Raw genomic sequence first — 20,690 nt, 5'->3', positions numbered from 1 at the left:
CTGTGCGTACACCACCATATCATAGCGCTGGGAAGGACTCTACAACCAAGGACGACGAGGACGAGGACGACAACAATGACCCCCTAGGCTTCCACAGACAGCATGACCAGTGGGACAATTGGGCGCACAACAAGATCGGCATGTCTTAGCTAGGTGGTGCCCCGCTTGGTACCCAAAGAGCCTCACAGGTACTAACAAAGATAGTTTCTTTAAATATGTATGCTCCATGAACTAACAATCATAAAGAATTATAAGTAATCGTGCGTATCATATACTTGCAGGGTATGAGCCGTACGCATCGTCAATGCAACCATACCGATGTTGGCTACACTCCCAATGTGTTGTCAACAAATCCGAAGAGACAGAGACGTCCGAGAGATCCTTACACTCATGGGTCTTTGTTTTTTAGGTCAAACGAATATTGGCGTTTGAAACTTGTGGGGTTATTTGATTATGTTATGTCAAACTTATGTCTAACAAATGAAAATATTATGTGGTCAACTTGCGCATGGACTTCATTTATTTGCTTCATATTCGTTTCTATGCATCGCGGCAGTACTGCCGGTGAGATTAAGTAGCAACTAGTTCGGGAACCGACAATCCCATCGTATCTCGACACCGGTGGCCGACGTCTTGCGCGAGGGGTCGAGGAAGCCAGGGTCCATGGCCGCGTGGCCGCCGATCCTACAATATGGGGACAAAAAGCTCAAGAAATAAGTTCCCTTAAAAAATATTTGTTTCAATCCGATCTAATTTTTCATCAAGCACTACTTAGAATAACTCCCACTATCGGCGCGACGCGTTCTGATTAAACCGTCCAGGTACCGCCGGGTGGGCGACGGGCACGGCGGTCAGGCGAGCTTGCTGCTCAGGTAGGCAGGACTGGTCATGGAGTTTTATTCGGCTCTATCGCGCCAAGCTCGGTGGTATGGCAGGCCCTGCCCCATCAGTGGTCAGCGATTTTGGTCGCTGCCACGTCAGCCCTCTGCCACGCCACCATACATGGCGCGGCACAGGCATTTGGCCGCTGTCGACAAAATATGGTCGGTAGTCTACCTAGGAAAATGCCCAAGGTAATAGATTATCGGCAGACTAGGTGCGCAAGCTACGAACGAGATGGTGACGCAAGATAGACACGAGGTTTTATCCAGGTTCGACCGCTGTGAAGGCGTAATACCTACGTCCTGCGTCTGATTGTATTGCTATATGTCAATGAGGTAATTTTTGAGAGGGGTCCCCTGCCCGCCTTATATAGTCTAGGGGCAGGGTTATAGATCTGGAAACTAATCCTAACCAGTTACAATTGCCATAGGTGGTCAGATAAGGATTCCTATTCTAACCGACTAGGATCTTGCTTGATCTCCAAGTCTGCCTTGATTCCTTACGCGGGACTCCAAGCAGATCGGCTAGGCCACGCATCGTCTTCTGGTGGGGCGGACCCCCTGGTCCGGGCTAGCCCAAGTCTAGCCATAAGGGTATAGGGGTTAATACCCCCACAGCTAGTCCCCGAGCACTATGTATTATGTTGCGACACGCCATTTGATCTTCTTCGACTAATGCAGTCTGTCTTCATCTCCAACTGGTTGAAATACTGACCAAGCAAATATGCCAGTATTCTGGTTAGCACAGAGAGTAGTAGACCATGATTATAGCCAAAGATTCTGGTTGTTCGAAGAATGCATGGTGCTCTAAAGAAAAAAGAAAAAGATTTCTTTCCTAATCAAGTGTGCCCACTTGTATTTCTAAAAAGAAATGTAAGTGACCATTGTACAGTAGTAGTTATAGCCAATAGTCAGAGCGTAGGTATCGATAAAATAAGCACATTCACCGCAAGATGAAGTGTGCCCACTTAGTCCTCGAGCCTAGTAGTAGGTGACGTAGGCACGTGGTGCTAGGGTCTAAAAAGTATTCCCAGTTAAGTTGAGAATCCAATCATCGTATAAGTGATACAAGCTGCACCGGTAGGTGCATCATACCGATGTAGTCCCCGAGCTTGCTCGAAGGCGAGGTATCAGCCTTGTAGCAAGGTCTAAGTGAGAAAAAATAAATGCCTCTCAACTATATGTGAGTACAAATCACATGTAGCCAAGGAGAGCAGTCCCCGAGCAATGGTCTTAGAGTGGTTGGGGCAGTCCCCGAATACAACATGGGAAAAACGATGAGTCCTCGAGAATAACCGTGGTTGGGATAGTCCCCAAGCACGATGGCGGTCGAGACAGTGCCAAGCACGAGAGTGGTTAGAACAGCCCTATAGCACGATTATGGTCGAGACAGTCTCGAGCATGGGAGTGGTCGGAACAGTCCCTGAGCACAATGGTGGTTGGGACAGTCCCCGAGCACTAGGGTGGTTGGGACAGTCCCCAAGCACAAAATGTGGCAAAAAAACCATATTCCACTTTTACTATTATTTTATGTATTTATTTATTTATTTGTTCTGACAAGTCTGGTCTGACACGTCTAGTCAAAAAAGTAGACGGGTCAAGCAAACAGTTGCGTGGCACCTGTTAGTAGGTGCGTCAGCATGGGCCCTCCCACACTGGCAATGAAGAGGCGCATATATTGGCGTAGATCTTGAGGCTGTGAAAACAACCATCTGCGGTGTATGCGTACGTCCCCCAAGAATCCCAGGCAGACAAAACGACATAACTCTTGGGTTAAATACAGTATAGGATAGGTCAGTTACTATTTACTGAACCCCATTGCCATTCACAACCGTAGCTTTCTTCTTCCTCTCGCCAACCAACCCTAACACATCTGAAATCACCACCAATCAATCCACCACAGCTTCGATTGCCGCCTCTACTAATCCCTCACTACTGTTGAAGATTAGAACACTCTCCATTCACCAGCAAGGCCGGAGTCATGGCAAAAAGTGATGCATAGAAGAAAACAGGGGTCATGGCAAAGGAATGGTGGAAGTTGAAAAGCAACGAGCAGACCATTGAAGACCTTGTCACCATGGGGATACTCCACAACAAGTAGCTCACAGGATGGCATGCGCTGAAAGGCGACGGGTGCCCCGATCCACAACCAGGTGAGATCGTGGTGTTCGAGGATTTCTTTAAACGAGGATTTGGAGTTCCAATACATCTGTTTCTTCAGGGGCTCTGTCTTTACTATGAGATTGGGATTTGTAATCTGCATCCCAACTCAATCCTCCTTATCACCAATTTTATTCATCTATGCAAAGCGTATGGTGGCTTCTAGCCCCATTTCAATTTTTTCACCATCTTTTCTGTCTACGGAAGAAAGGAAGTGGTGGTTCGAAGATAGCCAAGGGTGTGTACCTCAACCTCCATGATGACATGAAAGCCCAGTACCTGCACTACCCATGGAACACGTCGCTCGACGACTGGTACAAAAAATGGTTCTACATCCACGAAGAGCCAAACATGATCACACTGTGTGATGCGGGCTACATTCCAGAGAAGAAGACGAGCTAGTCAGAGAAGCCCGAGCATCTAGGACAGATCCTAGAAATATTTGGAATGATCCCATGGAAAAAACTAGATGGTCCGAGCATGGTCGGTAGCTTCATCAGCCAACGGGTCCAGCCCTGCCAGAGGAGGGTACATCCTGGCTATGAGTATCAAGGGAGTGCAGACCCGACGAGGACGAGGTAGAGGGCGCTTGACAAAATTGAAGTCAAAGCTAGAATTGGTGAGCTATTTAACTTAGCTGATCCAAATTATGCTAGATTGGGCGACATCGAGCATGCTTTCAAGCTTGCCCGACCTCCCCCAAAGGTAACTCGTCTTGCCGTGTACCTGTAGTCTTATATTGTGGTAGGATAAGTGGAAACTTATTATGTTCACTCCCTTTTGTTACCTAGGTTAATGGTTGGGATAGAGCAACAGTGTTTGTGTCACCATCCCCTAGAGTAGAGTGGCCACAAGGAGCTGATCCCACCACCTAGACCAGCGTCGAGATCAAGGATGAGGACATTGACTAGGCGGAGCTCGGAGCTAGAGAGGAGGCAGTGGCCAAAGCTACTGGTAAGCGGCCGACTGCCCCCAAACAGTCAAAAAAGAGATCAGTAACCACCCTGCTCACTGGAGGAGCGCTAAATATCAATGAGCTCGAGGAGGACCCGGAGGAGAACCCGGCCAGCAAGCGTTGGAAGGCGGTTTTTGCCTGGTCGGATGATGACACAGAGGAGGGAGAAGATGTAGACACCTTTCAACTTGTCTCTCAAAAAAGGCGGAAGCAACTAGAGTCAATGGAGCAAGGTGGGTCCTCCATGCCTGTGGGACCCACATCGCCAACGGCGGTGAAGGATGCAGCCAGGTCGACCTCAGGAGTACCTAGGCAAGGAACGCGACCGGCGATAGGAGCGACAACTCAACTGAGCACACCACCGACCACTGTAGCGCGAAGGACAAGTGACGAAGGGGTCAAGCACTAAGGCCCAGCGGCAGTGCTAGATGTAGAGGGAGACCAGGAGTCACCCACATAGCACGTGGAGCAAGTATGGCCAAAGAGACGCGCCTTCTCCATATCATTCCATGCTTCCAACATGTAAGTATTTGTAACCTTGATATAAGTTAGTAATTTGCATTTAATATGATTGCTTTCTGAACTTATCTCGGATGTACTAGCTCGGCATCCATAGAATGTCTGGACTAGCTAGCCAGAAGTGGCGTGGTGCCGCCAATAAGTATAGAGTAGACTACCCAATAGCCGACCACCGAGGAAGCCATAGTAGAAGATCCGTCGGGGCCCTAGCAAGCGAGCAGTCAGACAACAGTCCCCGAGTAGGTGGTCGAGGGACCAGTCGAGCTGGGCATGAGTGCTTCGAGCGCTAAACCTACTAAGGGCAACACCTCAGTGTTGAGGGTAATAGAGCAGACCGAGGAGCAATGGCTGGAGGTGAGAGCACAAACCACATTTACCGATGCTGCAGCTCGTGGGAAGGCTATGGTGATCACAGATGCTGCTGACGTCGGGCCAGCACCAGGACCCAAAGAAGAGCCTGAAGAGGACAAGGTGGAGGAGGTCCTAGGCCATCCACAAGACAAATGACAACATGTTTATGTGTCGTGTTGGTGGAACGCCCAATGGGTTGTCCATGAGGAAATCCTAGAGGTCAAAGAAACCAAGAAAGTTGAGCGGGTAGCGAAGCGGCTTGTTACGGAAGTGCAGGTAAGCTTCGCTTCACCCCCTGGACTTACGGTCTAGTCGTAGTTGTCTTACTTAGTTGTCTACACTCAAGACTTAATGAAGATCGCAAGGTACCGCAAGAGATGCTTCGACTAGATCGAGGGGATCATTGCAAACAATAAGGAGTTGACGGTGGAGGTGGACCGCTTACGCCAGCGACTTGAAACCGCCGATCATGAAAAGATGTGCAAGATTCCCAGAAGCAGAACCTAGTCATCTAGGTCAGTAAGAAAGAGCGGGAAAGAACAAGTAAGTAGCCATTTTATCATATCGACTACTAACCAGTGCTGTTGCGTTGTTGGTAGTAACAGCTGTAGTGTAGGCTTAGAAGCTGAAGTGATCTGTCTTCGAGAGGAGAACAGTCGTGTGGTCAGGGAGTGTGATCGCCTAATTGAGGACAATAAAAAACTAGCGCAAGACCAGTCGCAGCTCCGGGACCACACGACCAAGATGACAGAGGAGCTAAAAGGTAAGTTATCCAACCACCTTTGCTCATTTTTGTTGCCTACCGTAGTTTATCGTGGTATAACATCTTAACAGCTTGTGCAGTTTGCAGTTATAAAAATCAATGCAAAGAAGCATCTGGAGGCCATGATGAAAGACCGAGACGGCTAGAAGGCGCAATGCTAAGAGATCATCAAGGATCATGACACCTGGAAAAGCCGGTCCTAGGAGGTGGCAAAGGGCATTTTGCTAGTCCTTAAGCTCATCGATCCGGCACTAGTAGAAGATGTGCTAAGGACGCCACGGCTAGGGTTGATCGAGAGATGCCAAAGGGCATGGGGATGGTTCTAGGAGTTCGTGAAGGAGGCGGGGTAGTATGTAGGTGCACATGTGCTAAGCATGGTACATGCTCACTACCCCCTGATCGATCTCAAGTGCCTGGAGGCTAGATACCCGAAGGAGGTAGATCTAGACAAGGTCGAGGAGCTACAGATGATCCAGCTGGACTTGTCGGCGAAAATAAATGGCGATATTAACCTGTGTAGAGGTGCAACACCACCCGTACAAGGAACGCCATCAACAAGTTAGCTAGGAGTGCCGTCATTTTCAAGCCAACCGGTGAAGCCTGTGGTCTCGACCAGCTAGGCATCGGTGGGGCCATCTTCTTCAGCTCGATCAGTGCCAGAGTCCCCAAGACCCATGCACGATGTTAGGCCCAGCGAGCAGCAGGTGCCACATGCCCCGACCAGCCAATAGTGTAGGCTATAGCTGTAGAAGAAGATATAGTTGGGTTATTGTAAACTTGGACCTTTTCAGGCAAGCTTGTAATAACGTAACTGTATATCAACATAAGCATGTTTGTTTTGTAGAAAACGTGTTTAAGCTCGGATATCGTGTTGATGTAACTAAGTTAGGACATGTTGGCGTTCTGTTTAGTTGTACCAATTTAGTCGACACATCATCCTAAAAGGTTTGTATGGCCCTGGTATGTCTTGCGGTCGGAGTGTGGGGTGCGTAGCTTGTGCACACATAGAAACACACAAGTCAAACTAGAGAGCACCTGCCGATCACCCATAGCGTAGAGAGCAGATCCCATGCACACGTTGGGAGAAACCGAAGATAGGGGCCTGCTCCGAGAAACCAAGAAGGAATGGTGGTCGGTAAAGTTAGAATAACAACAGACTTCAAAGTGACACATTAGAGTGATCGGAGGAATCATAATAGCTTTATTGAAATAAATCAAAAGCACAAGAGGGGTACATATCTTAGTAGCTAAGCATAGAAACGCCTAAGCTCATCGATGTGCTAGGAATTGGGTACGTCTATTCTGTCTAGGCGAGCTAGCTTGTAAGATGTAGGGCGTGTAACCTCCTTGATCATGAAGGGTCCTTCCCATGGGGTTGCGAGTTTGTGGACACCAGCCTGATTTGTCTTCCACTTCAGAACCAAGTCCCTGACCATGAAGAACCGCTCCTTGATGTTCTTGTTGTAGTATCTGCGCAAAACAGCAAGGTATTTGGCTGTACGTATGCAAGAATCGAATCGCTTCTCTTCTGCACTGTTCACTTCTAGCTCCCACACTTCATTGGCCTTGTCTTCACCAAAGTTCTCTACCCATGCTGATCTGAAGGCTATATCTACTGGGAGCACTGTCTCAGCGCCATAAACCATAAAGTATGGTGATACGACGGTATTGCGATTGGGCTAGGTTCTGAGACCCCAGACCATGGCTGATAACTCTTTGAGCCATCTTCCAGGAGCTTTGTCATTCTCTCTATACATCCTCTTCTTAAGTGTGTCTAGGATCATACCATTTGCCTGCTTGACCTGTCCATTAGCTCTAGGGTGTGCCACCAAGACATATTTTACTACTATGCTTCTTTCATCGTAGAAGTCCAAAAAAGCATTCCCGGTGAACTAAGTACCCAGATCAGTGATGATGTTGTTGGGTATGCCAAAGTGGTGGATGACCTGGTCAAGGAATGAGACAGCCTTTTCTGAAGATGCCTTGACCAGAGGCATATACTCTATCCACTTGGAGAATTTGTCGATCAGCACAAAGATGCATGTAAATTTCCCAGGGGCCGGTTTGAAAGGCCCGATCATATCTAGTCCCCAGCATGCAAAGGGCCAAGAGGCTGGTATAGTCTGAATCTCGTGTGCTAGTATGTGGATTCTCTTGGTGAAAAACTAACAACCTTTACAATGGCCGACTAGCTTCTCTGCATCGGCTACGACTAACGACCAATAGAACTCTGCTCGGAAAGCCTTACCGACCAGCGTTCTCGAGGCCATGTGGTTGCCATAGGAGCTAGAGTGGATTTTGTCTAGGAGATGTTCACCATCTGCCTAGGTTATACACTTCATCAAAATTTCCTCCTTCGCGTTCTTGCGCCACAATTTACCATCGACGAGCAGATACTGCTTACTGCGATGCATCAAGCGTTTGTTTTCTGTCTGATCAGTGTAACCACTGGCATGTGTTAGGTATTTGATGAAAGGTACTCTCTAGTCGGGCTCCTTAGTGGTCGGAGGTGGTTTGGTGGTGTTTGATGCCAGAACCGTAGCCACCAATAACTGGTCTAGAGGCTTGTCGATCGTGGCATCTTCTTCTTTGATGGAGGGCGTGAGTAGGTCTTAAACAAATACACCATGTGGGACTTTGGATCGGGATGATCCTAACTTTGACAGCGCATCTGCTGCTTGATTTTTGTCTCGAACCATATGTGTGTACTCAATGTCATAGAACTTGTCTTCCAGCTTTTTGATCGCTTTGTAGTATGCGTCCATCTTTTCACTGGTTGTATCCTAGTCCTGGTTGAGTTGGTCGATGACCAAAGCTGAGTCTCCATAAACATAGAGACACTTGACACCGAGCTTGACTGCAATGCACAGACCATGTAGGCATGCTTCGTACTCAGCGGCGTTATTAGACGCCAGGAAATAAATCCTAAGGACATATCGGAGCTGCTCCCTGGACAGTGATACGAAAAGGACTCCTGCTCCTGCACCATCGATGTTGAGAGAGCCGTCGAAGTACATCTTCCAATACTCGATGAGCCCCTAAGAGGCAGGTGTGCTTAAATCTATCCACTCGACGATGAAATCAACAAGTGCTTGAGACTTGATTGTAGTACGGCTTGCAAATTCCAAGGAGAAAGGGCATAGCTCCATTGCCCATTTGATGATGTGCCCATTTGCATCCTTGTTGCGAATGATGTCTCCCAGAGGGTACTCGGTCATGACCACCACACGATATCCATCGAAGTAGTGTTTCAACTTTTGGGATGTAATTAGTATGGCGTAGATCGGTTTCTGAATCTGTGGGTACCTGGTCTTGAATTCATTGAGCACCTCACTAATGAAATAAATTGGTTGTTGTACCTTGTAGATGTGGTTGGGCTCATCATGCTCAATCACCATGGCAGTGGAGACCACTCGATTAGTTACCGCAATGTAAAGTAGGAGGGTTTCATCTTCTCTTGGAGCAGTGAGGACCGAAGGTGATGTAAGGAATTGTTTCAGCTGTGTAAAGGCAGCGTCTGCTTCCTCCAACCACTCAAACTTCTCGGATGCTTTGAGCAGCTGGAAAAATGGTAGTCTTTTTTTGCCTAATCTGGATATGAAACGACCAAGGGTAGTCATGCATCTGGTAAGCTTTTGAATATCATTCACCTTTTTGGGTGGCTTCATGTCCAAGATAGCTTTTACTTTCTCTAGGTTAGGGCATATGCTATCGTGGCTGACGACATCGCTGAGCAGTATACCAGATGGAACACCAAAGATGCACTTCTTTAGGTTTAATTTCCATTGGAATGTGTTAAGGGTTGCAAAGGTACGTTCTAGGTTGTCGACAAGAGTGTATGCTTCCTTGGTTTTAACAACTACATCATCAACATAAGCCTCGACGAGGTCGTCTTTTATCTCGTCTTTGAGGCAGGCCTGTATGGCGCATTGGTAGGTAGCTCCAGCATTTTTGAGCCCAAATGACATGGTTGTGTAGCAGTAGGCATTGAAGGGTGTGATGAAGGATGTCTTAATCTGGTCGTCCTTTTTGAGAGCGATCTGGTGATAACTAGAGTAGCAATCGAGAACGAAAAGCAGCTCACAACCAGCAGTTGAATCTACGACCTTGTCTATGTGAGGTAAGCTGAAAGGGTCTTTAGGGCAGTGTTTGTTGAGATCAGTGTAATCAACGCACATTCTCCATTCCTTATTCTTTTTACGTATAAGAACCAGGTTGGCTAACCACTCTGGATGATACACTTCTTTGATAAATCCGGCAACTAAAAGCCATATAACTTCTACCCTAATAGCCTCTTTTTTGTCACGAGCGAACCATCGTAGCTTCTGCTTGATGGGTTTGGCCTTGCCATCAACATTTAAGGAGTGCTCAATCAAGTTTCGAGGTACACCGGGCATGTCAGCGGGTTTCCATGCGAACACACTCACGTTGCTTCTCAAGAACCTGATGAGCGTGTCTTCCTATTTAGGATCTAGGTTGGCCCTGATAAGGGCCATTTTGCTGGGATCACCGTTGACCAGCTAGATCTCTTTGTGCTCTTTGGACTTGAAGTTCTTGCGTGGGACCTCGAGCTTTGGGATCTCTAGGTGATCGGCTAGGGTCTTCTTAGCGTCGAGCATGGTCTCGGCCATGCGAATAGAGAGGTCGTGAGCCTCTGCTATTTTGAAGCTATCATCCTCGTAGGTGTAAGCTACGTATATGTTACCCCTGAGAGTTAGAACCCCCTTCTAAGTAGGCATCTTGAGCACTAAATACCTGTAGTGAGCTATGGCCATGAACTTGGTGAGTGCTGGTCGGTCCAGGATAGCATGGTAAGTGCCTTCGAAGTCAGCGACCATGAAGTTGACGTAGTCGGTGCGAAAGTGGTCTGGGGTACCAAATTGCACAGGTAACGTGATCTGCTCGAGAGGTGTGGAGCTTTGTCCAGGGAGAATGTCCCAGAACTATGCCTCGTATGGCTTGAGATCAGCCTAGGTTATCTTCAGGGTGAGCAAACTGTTCTTGAACAGTATATTGATGGAACTGCCGCCGTCAATCAGCACTCTATCGAACTAAACCTTGTTGATACAAGGATCGAGAACCAGAGAAAAACACCTTGGCTCAGGTATTGCAGCCCATTGGTCCTTTCTGCTGAAGGAGATCTCGCGGTGAGACTAAGGAGGGAGCCACGGATCAGCGATGAAGTTGTCGGCATTGGCCACGTTCAAGCAAGCGCAGGCAAGCAGCTTGCGTTCTTGTTTGGTCTCGATGGACACTCTGCCCCAATGATGGTGTGGACACGGTTGGTTGGCTTGATGTACTTGTGATAGGGATCTATGTCTTCATCATCGTTGTCCTCATTACGCTGCTCCCCTGCATCGTTAGGCTTATCGGATTTATCTAGAGCCTATTGACGCATGTAGATGGATTTGAGAATATGGCAATTCTCCATGGTATGGTTTGACTTGGGATGGAGCTAGCAGGGTCCTTTCAATGCTTTGGCGTAGTCTTCTTCGTAGTTGCGATGCCCGCCACCTTTTTTAATGATGTTGACTTCGCCATCATCTTCCCGATCATGCTTGCCCCTGTAATCGTCACGGCGATTACGCCGCTGATTACGCTGGTTGTGGTGGTCGCGGGAATTATTGCGCTGGTTGCGACGATCAAAATTGTCATTCTAACCATGATTGCCGCTGTAGTCATCGTGGTGTGGGGGGTGGTCGGAGCGTGGAACCCTTGTTGGTTATTCGATGATTATCTTTTTAGCATCATCGGCGTTCGCATATTTTTTAGCAGTAGTTAGGAGCGTTGTGACCGATTTAGGTCTTTTGCGGAGGAGCTTGTCCCTTAGGGCATCGTGGAAGCGGAGACCAGTGATGAAAGCTTCGATTGCCTCATTATCGGATATTGATGGGACCTTGATGCGCATCTCCAAGAAGCGTCGGACGTACTCGCGCAGTGGCTCATCTTTGTGATCTCGAATCCACTGCAGATCATATTTGTTGCCGGGTTGTTCGCAAGTAGCAATGAAGTTGTCGATGAATGCTTGCTTGAGCTCTTGCCAAGAATCAAAGTAGTTCGCCGGCAAGCTGACCAGCCATTGGTGACCTATATGGCCGACGGCGACTAGGAAGTAATTAGACATGACGTGCTCATCAGTCATGGCTGATCTGCATGTAGTTTTATAGAGCATGACCCATAACTCGGGGTTCTCCTTGCCGTCGTACTTCTGGAGTATTTTGAGCTTGAAGTTTTTTGGCCACATGACTTGGCGGAGGTGAGGAGTAAACTACTTCAAACCTAGAGGGCCGTGGGTGGTATCATATTTCATACGACGATAGCTTTCGTAGGATGCACGATCGTTGGCTCTTTGATTAATGCGATCGTGCAGATCGTGTTCTCCGAGGTAATGGCGGAGATCGTTATTGCCATCACGGTGATCCTGATTGCCCCCCTGGTTGACCCCGCGACTGTGGTTATCACGGCGATTGTCACGGTTGTCTTAGTGGTTGTCGTCCCGGTAGTCACGGCGGTTGTCATCCCAATAGTCGCGGCGGTTGTCGTCTCGACCACTATCATGACCACCGTTTCTGCCTTGACGGTTGTCTGATGGGTCATTGTTGCGCGAGCCACGTTGGTTGGGTGGCTGTGAGCGACTTGAGTACTGGTGGCTATGGCTTGATTCAACTGAGACGGACAGAGCTCGGACTTGGTTTGCAATCTCTGTGGTCTGGGCTATAGCAGCCGTCAGGTAAGCTTGTACATCATCATAAACTGCCTGAATTTCTGGGGTATTGGGTAGTCGTTGCATTATCGTCATAGCAACAGCTACGTTGGCGCTTGGAGTCCTAAAGACATGCTTTTCCCCTACTCTATCAAAGGCATTGTTGAGATCGCGTGGCTGGACCCTTATGCGTCGTGCCTCCTCTTCTGCCTTGGCTTCGGCTTGTCTGCGATTAAACCGGTCAATATTGCATGCTTCGCGTGCTAGCCTTTCTTGTTCTGTTTCGCAAAGTGTCGGTGGCTCGTCATTACTGACGACATTGATCAAGTCTCCTCGCCTTGGTGGGAAGGATGGAAATCATGGAAAACCCGGGGAGTGGTCTGGGATATCCAGATCGTATTCAACTTCTTCATTGTCACGATATTGAAGCTCAGTATAGACGGAGCCAATAGATGCAATGCTGGACGGGGAGCTTGAACTGTCCTCTTGAACTGTGTGGACCGATCCTTCTTGATACTCCTCAATCCGAACCATGTTGACGAAGTTGCGTGACTTTGGCCGAGGTCGATGTATAAAACACAGATCTGAGCAGCGTTGTATATTGTACGCGTAGTTGGAAGCAGTGTTTCGTAGGTCATAGGGCTGAGCCTAGTAATTCTCCATCAAGGCTTCGCACTCGGAGAGCCGGAGACCTGTTGCGGGGGCTAGCTGGCGATGAACGGAGCGCCCTTCAGGAGTAGACGTGACCACGAGATCCATACCGAGTCGTGCAGGACGACTGGCCCGAGCTGATCGGGTAGATCTGTTGTGGGTAGTGGTTACCTGCTCGGTATGTTGATTTTAAATCGAATCTACCAGAGCTAGGGTTTCAGCAAGTTTGGTGCCGATCCGATCGATGGAGTTGAGAAGGTCAGTGCTATCGATCTGCTTCCCTTTATAGCGAGGAAGCGAACGACGGGTTGTCGGCGTGGCTGAAGACGATGCCGGTGTGGCCGGAGCCAGATCCAACATGGTCGGAGCCGTAGCTAATGCTGGTGAAGCAGTGGTCGACGCAGATTGGATCCGCGCCTCCTTCATGGTCATGACGATGAAGTTGTTGGAACCAGTGGTCCAGGTGATCTGGCCGATGGTGAACGTGAGGCCGTTGACGTAGCCATGGAACCGGGGATGATGACCATCTTGTTCGTCTGGAAAGCAGTACGCACACCCCCTACCTAGCGCGCCACTGTTGACGAAATATGATCGACAGTCTACCTAGGGTTATGCCCAAGGTAGTAGATTATCGATAGACAGGTGCGCAAGCTACGAACGAGATGGTGACGTAAGATAGACACGAAGTTTTATGCAGGTTCGACCGCCGTGAAAGCGTAATACCTACGTCCTGCATCTGATTGTATTGCTGTATGTCAATTAGATGATTTTTGAGAGGGGTCCCCTGCCCGCCTTATATAGTCTAGGAGGCAGGGTTACAGATCTGGAAACTAATCCTAACCAGTTACAATTGCCATAGGTGGCCGGATAAGGATTTCTATTCTAACCGACCAGGATCTTGCTTTATCTCTAAGTCTGCCTTGATTCCTTACGCGGGACTCCGAGCAGATCGGCTGGGCCGCGCGTCGTCTTCTAGTAGGCCGGACCCCCTGGTCCGGACCGGCCCAAGTCTAGCCGTAAGGATATAGGGGTTAATACTCTACGGTCACGCCAGGACGATAGACGCTTAGTTTAAAAAAACGATCATGTTAGATGTAAAATAAGTTTTCAAAAAGTGTTAAAATTAAAAAAAAAATCCCCTGACGTGGGCTGCCTCGTCCCTCGCTGCCGCGGCCATGGCCGCCGGGCGTGGGCTGCTGGGGGACTGCTAGAGCGCCGGGACCGTTGGAGGCGGAGACATGCGGCCGCGACGCTCGGCCCTGGTGGCGGCTGTGCGCGCAGATCGCTACGTCGCCTCTTCCTCTCCCCTGGCGGCAGCATCCGCGGATGCGGTGCCAGCCCCAGCCGGCGGCTGTGCACATGGATGCGGTAGTCGGCCTTGCCGGCGGCTGCGGCTCCACGACCACCAAGCTCCGGTCCAGGTCCAGCATTTCCTCCCTCCCTTCCTCTCTCTCCCACTCGTGGCCTGTTCGTGAAACCCCTCTTGCCTCCGGTTGATGCTTTTCTGAATCTGCGCCAGCCATGAGTTTTGGTTCATGCATGTGTAATGTGGAGATCTCTGTAATGTGGGATTACGCCATGTTCACATTATTCTGAATGTCTGAAGATGGAATATCCTTTGCTCTCCTGAAACTAAACAGGCTGCACATCGAGCTGCCCAGCGTTTTCGAAGCGTCGGTGCTCATCATGTCAAAGTCGGGCACAAGAATGGCCATGTTCAGCATTGGTCAGTTAAAAGCTCAGTGCCTTGTATATATATTGGGGATCGGAGGGATATGAAACACTGGTTTAAGTTGTGTTGTGATGCATAACAGTGAGTGGAAATTTTCTTTTCTCTGAATATTTTTTACTTTTTTTATTTTTTATTGGTGTGTTGTCCTCTCAGGTAAGAATTTTTCTCCCTTAGATCTGGATTCCCTGATGGAGTTCTTCTCTGCTCCAGTGGCGGTGGTGGCCGCGTGGGTGTGCTGCAGGGGACAAGGGAGGACGTCATGCCCATTGCCACGGGGCTTAGTGGGAGGAGATGTAGGCGAGCTCTAGGTGAGATGGTCTGGACGTCTGGTCCTTCTTCAGGGCTCAGTTGGGAAGGGATGTGTAATTACTATGGAAATTACTTGAAAAATTATTTGTGGTTTCAAAGATCTCAAGTTCGAGTGAAATTACATGTATAATTATCTGTGGTTTCAAAGGCTAGCTCTGACCATACATCTACTGACGGGATTCAATTGCTGGACGTGGTCCTAAGGATATGCAATCCATAAAGAGGGATAACAACCATATCATATTTCGTGGCACTAAAATACTACAATTTTTAGAGTAGTAAATACAGATAAGGTAATTATTTTGTTACAATCTTTTGTAGTTCCGTTCAGAGTTTTGGGGTTCCTGTCACAACAATGAGCATAATGTTGCTCTCTGCACCATCCATTTTTTCTCACATAGAATGTGTATTCACCACTTGTCCACCTCCTTGCTCAAATCAGCAGAAAGGCAATCATGGACTTTCTTTCCTGAGGGATTAGTTGTTTATGTTCATGCAAATCAATGAGGGGCTGTGGGTTTTGTATTTGTGTTGCAGAGTAGCAACAAATTCCAGCAAGTTCAAAAAGTGATGTTCAGATTTCTAGGCGTTTGAAAGTTCATTCTTCACTCTTTCAGGATTGTTGAAAACAGTCTGTTTCTGGCTCTGTTGGTGCTACTGAGGAAAGGAGGCAGTGGACCTCGCAGGACCAGGGGCTGCAGCTCCAGCCTCCTCTATGTGATCGCGGTAACAACTCGTCTGAAATCTTACTGTTTGTTGTATTCAAGGTTTCAAACTTCAAGATTTTTTTTTCTGTCCATGATCATTACTTCGGTTAGAGAGTATCCATCTCACTTTGTTCCTGCATTGTCTCATTGTTGCCGATTTGTACATGCACAAAATTAAACAAGATATAATGACTGGCCTCTATGATTTCGTTTCTTATGCCAAATGGTTTAGGCTAAAATTTTGAGATAATATAAAAATATATACCAAATGATTCAGCTATGGATGATGCAATTTTTCGACTGCTCTGTGCTTGTTAATCAGAGGTTCCTATGTGGCTTAAAACATAAATTAAGCATCTAAGGTAATATGCATGTGCAAAAAAATCTTAAGTTGTAAATAAAATTATTTATCTGCCATTTATCCTTATAAATATATTCTTGTGCGTTGTAACAGGAGAAAAAAATATCACAAGATAAAGGATTGACATCGACATCATCCATGCTATGAACCTTCTCATGAATAGAATTTTGCTTTACTTAAAGGGAACAATAGACCAATATTATTCTAGAATTTTATCTTGTTTTCTATTTTATCATAGTGTTAGCACGGACACATTACTAGTTTTTTTTTTAATGATCTTCAAATATGACATTCTCTAGCTCCTTTCGGGCGCTATACCTGCCACTGCCAGCTGCCGTCTGGCGGCGCCGGAGGTTAAGATTCAGCCATTCAGGGGATCCACTTTTTATAACACCTTTCAGCGTAGGAAAACGTATGCGGGTTGTTCCGGAATGCCCACACGCTTTGGAGTCGAGAAGTTGAGGTGGTGCACGGCGACAGCGAGCGAGCGATTGTTAACGCGGAAAATCGAGCTACCACACCGAACGACGGCGAATCATCATCCACGCGCCGGCCGAATCCGGAACACGCAACAAAGCAGCGTGCGAACCGCGTCGATCCCGCGGTGGTTATCGACGACACAAGCGCCGTCGTCACGTCCTCGCGGTCGCGGCGTCCTCATAATGTACTCGCCCCACTTGGCTGGCGTTAGGTGATAGACACGCGCGACGGCGACGGCGACGGAGCGGAGACCGCGGCAGGCAACGCGCTCGTAGAGCCAGTTTAGTTCCCTTTATTTTGCCAAAATTTTTAAAGATTCCCCGTCACATCGAATCTTTAGACACATACATGAATCATTAAATATAAATAAAAAATAAAACTAATTACACAGTTTAGACGAAATCCACGAGACGAATCTTTTAAATCTAATTATATTATGATTGAACACTAATTACCAAATAACAACGAAAATGCTACAGCAGCGTTTCGCCAAAAATTTTGCCAACCAACAGGCCCCTAGTCAAATCCGCGCGCCCGCCGCCCGGCGTCGGGTTTCCCGGTCCCGGGTGGCCCCGCCCGCACGGCCTTTGTCTGTGGCCAATCTCGGTGCGCCGGTGCCCACTGCCCACCCACTGGCGTCCTGCCCACGGCTGCTACACGCGCGAATAGTACGACCCTGGTGCCATGTCGCACCAGAACCGTACAAGGCTCTATAGGTCTTTGTCTCGTCAGCTCTGAAGAGATCAGAAACCTGGGGCTTGTTTAGATTGGGGTCCAGTTTAGTTTAAAAAAAATTTTGCAAAATTTTTCACATTTTCTGTCACATTGAATCTTTGAACGCATGCATGAAGCATTAAATATAAATAAAAAATAAAACTAATTACACAGTTTAGACGAAATCTACGAGACGAATCTTTTAAGCCTAATTAGACTATGATTGGACACTATTTGTCAAATAACAACGAAAACGCTACAGTAGCCATTTTGCAAAATTTTTTGCATCTAAACAAGGCCTGGGTTAGGAATCGGTATTTGGCGCTGTAGCACTTTCGTTTTTATTTGACAATTATTGTCCAATCATGTCCTAACTAGACTTAAAAGATTCGTCTCGTAATTTACAATCAAACTGTGTAATTAGTTATTTTTTTATCTATATTTAATACTCCATGCATATATCTAAAGATTTGATGTGATGGAGAGAGAGTGAAAAAACGTGTAATCTAAACGAGGCCCTGTCCGAGTTTTGCCGATATAGGGAATGGGTTTCCATTTCCCTGGCCTGTGCGCACCAGAACTATTGGGCGCCAAATGCAGCTGTGGCTCCAAACGTGCAGGCAGAGTAGGCGTGCAGCCACGAACTGGTCAACTGCTGCGCGCCAGTGCACCCGGCATAGGACCGAGTAATAGCATAAGGCGTCGTGGTCGACGTAGTTGGAAAGCATAACGCACATGTCCGCACAGGACTTGGACCGAGTAATAGCAGCCGACAACCGACGGGGAGGGAGGATCGGAGGAAGGCAGCCGCCGTGGTGACTGGTGAGCACGAACCAGCAGCCGGCGCCCTCGCGCGCGCGCTGCCGATCGGCCGGGTCAGAGTATCAACGGGGGTAGGCAGCCTCGCGCCGGCGGGCAGGACGTACATGTGGCCTCACGCTCGCCGAGACGTCAACCCATCGCGTTTGCTACTGCCACAGCACGCGATCGCACACGGAGCGTCGGAGCGCCTTGGCAACAACCAACCCTTCTAAGATTGACCTCCGCATCGCGCATCTGATGCCCATTTCCCCTTTTTCCAGAGGCCACGACTCGCGATGGATCGGCGGCGCGCGTCAAACTCAAACTCCATGTTGCCGTCATGACTCGCGACTCGGTGACGTTTCGGCAGCTGAAATATACCGGCAGCAAGCCAGCAAGCACCTCGCCCTGGTCGTCGGTTTCGCTCTGGTTGGCGGCGATCTAGAAACGCGCGGCGCGGTTCAAGCCTCAGACTTGTCGTTCGTTGGCCATCTAGATGGCGAGACGAGACACACTAGTGCGCAACCACAAAGGAGGAGGATGCGCCGCGGCGAAGTCGACAGGACACGGGAGTAGGAGTACGCGGTGCGCTAGCTAGGGAGAGGGGGGCAGCGGCCAGGCGCGTCATGGTCATGATGGTTTCCTTGCTCAGGCAGACAGCCAGCTGCTGCGCGAGCGAAAATGGCTCTTGTTAATTTGGGGTGCCTGATGTGATGAGACGAGACGGAGGGTGGCTCGAGTGACGGGCACGTCGAGGTCGATCGTCGTCGTGTTCGGCACTCGTGATTCCCGCCGCTCCCGATCCCAGAGCTCCGGCGTGCGCTCCGTGTATAGTTTACAATGCAGCATAGCAGCGATAGGGGCCGCGTCGTCGTCGTCGGTGATGGGTGATCCAACTGGCCTTTGATTATTCCTAGGGAAGAGAGCTTCGGGGTTAGGGACGTGATAATTGGAGACACATGGGGAGGCGGTCAGCACCAACAGTAGGATTAGAAGAATCCCACCAGCCAAGTAGCGGTTGACGCCTTGACGGAACAAGGACACATATAGCACGGGCAGCCCAGTAGTAACGCACCAGCTCGAACAACGTAGGGTACGTAGTACTAGTATAATAACAAAAGCCGACAGAGTTTTTTTTTTAGGGGCAAAAGCCGACGGAGTTAGAACCGAGGGAACGGGATTAATCCATGCCTATCCAAAACAACAATTCCTATGCAAGGCTAATAATGTGGTCCAACTTTTCTCATTTTATTACGGAATACAAGTGAAAAAATCCACACAACACTTCGTAAACATCTTACTGCAGATATACTATGAGCCCGTATGGTCAAACTTTGTCATCGATATGATAAAACATAATCCATCTGTTCCAGAACACAAAAAAACACACAATTATAACTATAGCTGACCTGTGCAGGACGCTGGTCCAAACGGGAGGCATCCTAGGAGAGGAGGATCCCATGATCCAGCAATCCCTCTCCTACATAGGCCCTGTTTGGTTCCGCTCATTCGGCCGTTCGCGACGGGAGAAGCACGAAAATCCCGCCAAATGGCTCGGTCTCCATCGCAAACGCGGCGTTCGCGTTCGATTTCCTCCCCGCAACAGCGATTGGAAAAAGCGACCGAAGGGCCGTGATTTGGAAAACACGAGCCGCGTTCCCGAGCGCTCGCCTGGGTCTCCGATTGCTCGCAGCTCCGCACGCCCGCAAAATCCGCTGGCCGCCGGAGCTCCTCCTCGCCTGGAGCTCCTCCCCCTCTCAGAGCCCGCAGTCGTAGCTCTGCCGACGGATCCGCCCACCCGCAGCTCCGCCGACGGATCCGCCTGCTCGCTTCTCCGCCTACCGGACGCAGCTCTGTCGGCCACCGGAGCTCCACCTCGCCTAGAGCTCCTCCCCCTCTCATCCGCCCGCAGTCGTAGCTCCGCCGGCGGATCTGCCCGCCTGCAGCTCCGCCGACGGATCCACCCGCTCGCTTCTCCGCCTACCACCGGAGCTCCTCCTCGCCTGGAGCTCCTCCCCCTCTCATCCGCCCGCAGCCGTAGCTCCGCCGGCGGATCTGCCCGCCCGCCCGTAGCTCCGCCGACGGATCCGCCCGCTCGCTTCTCCGCCTACCGTCGGAGCTCCTCGCCTAGAGCTCCTCCCCCTCTCATCCGCCCGTAGCCGCAGCTCCGCCCGCCCGCAGCTCCACCGGCCGCCGAAGCTCCTCCTCGCCTGGAGCTCCTCCCCCTCGCCGGGAGCTCCTCCTTCTCTCGGAGCCCGCAGCCGTAGAGTCTCCCCCACGAAGAAGGACCTGGATGTAAATAGATACTTTTATTTGGGTCCAGTTGTAAGGCTATAGACTCACAGGAATAGTAGTAAACAGTGCTACATAGTTTGAGAAAAGTCAGGGTTCCTAGTGCAAAATATCCATCCCAAAATAATCGAGCCAGCCAAACGCTCAACTTAGATTTTACGTATCGCGACTTATCAAATAATCCTGCTCAGCTTATAAGCAAGACTCAGATGAGCTGAACCAAACAGACCCTATGGCCCTGTCTGGTTCCGCTCATACGCGCGTTCACGATGGGAGAAGCGGGAAAATCCCGCCAAACGGCTTGCGACGGT

The 20,690-nt window shown here is 49.2% G+C and overlaps 1 long non-coding RNA gene across 4 annotated transcripts; it reads left to right on the top strand.

Annotated features, from left to right (window-relative positions):
* Window positions 1–14,108: 14,108 nt before the first annotated feature.
* Window positions 14,109–16,312, top strand: LOC136499657 (uncharacterized). Of its 4 annotated transcripts, XR_010769986.1 has the most exons (5): window positions 14,109–14,404; window positions 14,624–14,796; window positions 14,926–15,023; window positions 15,642–15,750; window positions 16,186–16,312. It is a non-coding gene; the product is annotated as an uncharacterized lncRNA (long non-coding RNA). The 4 variants fall into 4 exon arrangements; XR_010769984.1 differs by lacking the exon at window positions 16,186–16,312 and having other exon boundaries at window positions 15,642–15,838; XR_010769985.1 differs by lacking the exon at window positions 16,186–16,312 and having other exon boundaries at window positions 14,890–15,023; window positions 15,642–15,838.
* Window positions 16,313–20,690: the final 4,378 nt, after the last annotated feature.

Source organism: Miscanthus floridulus, chromosome 1 (assembly GCF_019320115.1).
Source record: "Miscanthus floridulus cultivar M001 chromosome 1, ASM1932011v1, whole genome shotgun sequence".
Lineage (NCBI taxonomy): Eukaryota > Viridiplantae > Streptophyta > Magnoliopsida > Poales > Poaceae > Miscanthus > Miscanthus floridulus.
The sequence above is the reverse complement of the archived record's forward strand: the minus strand, read 5'-3'. Positions and strand labels throughout refer to the sequence as shown.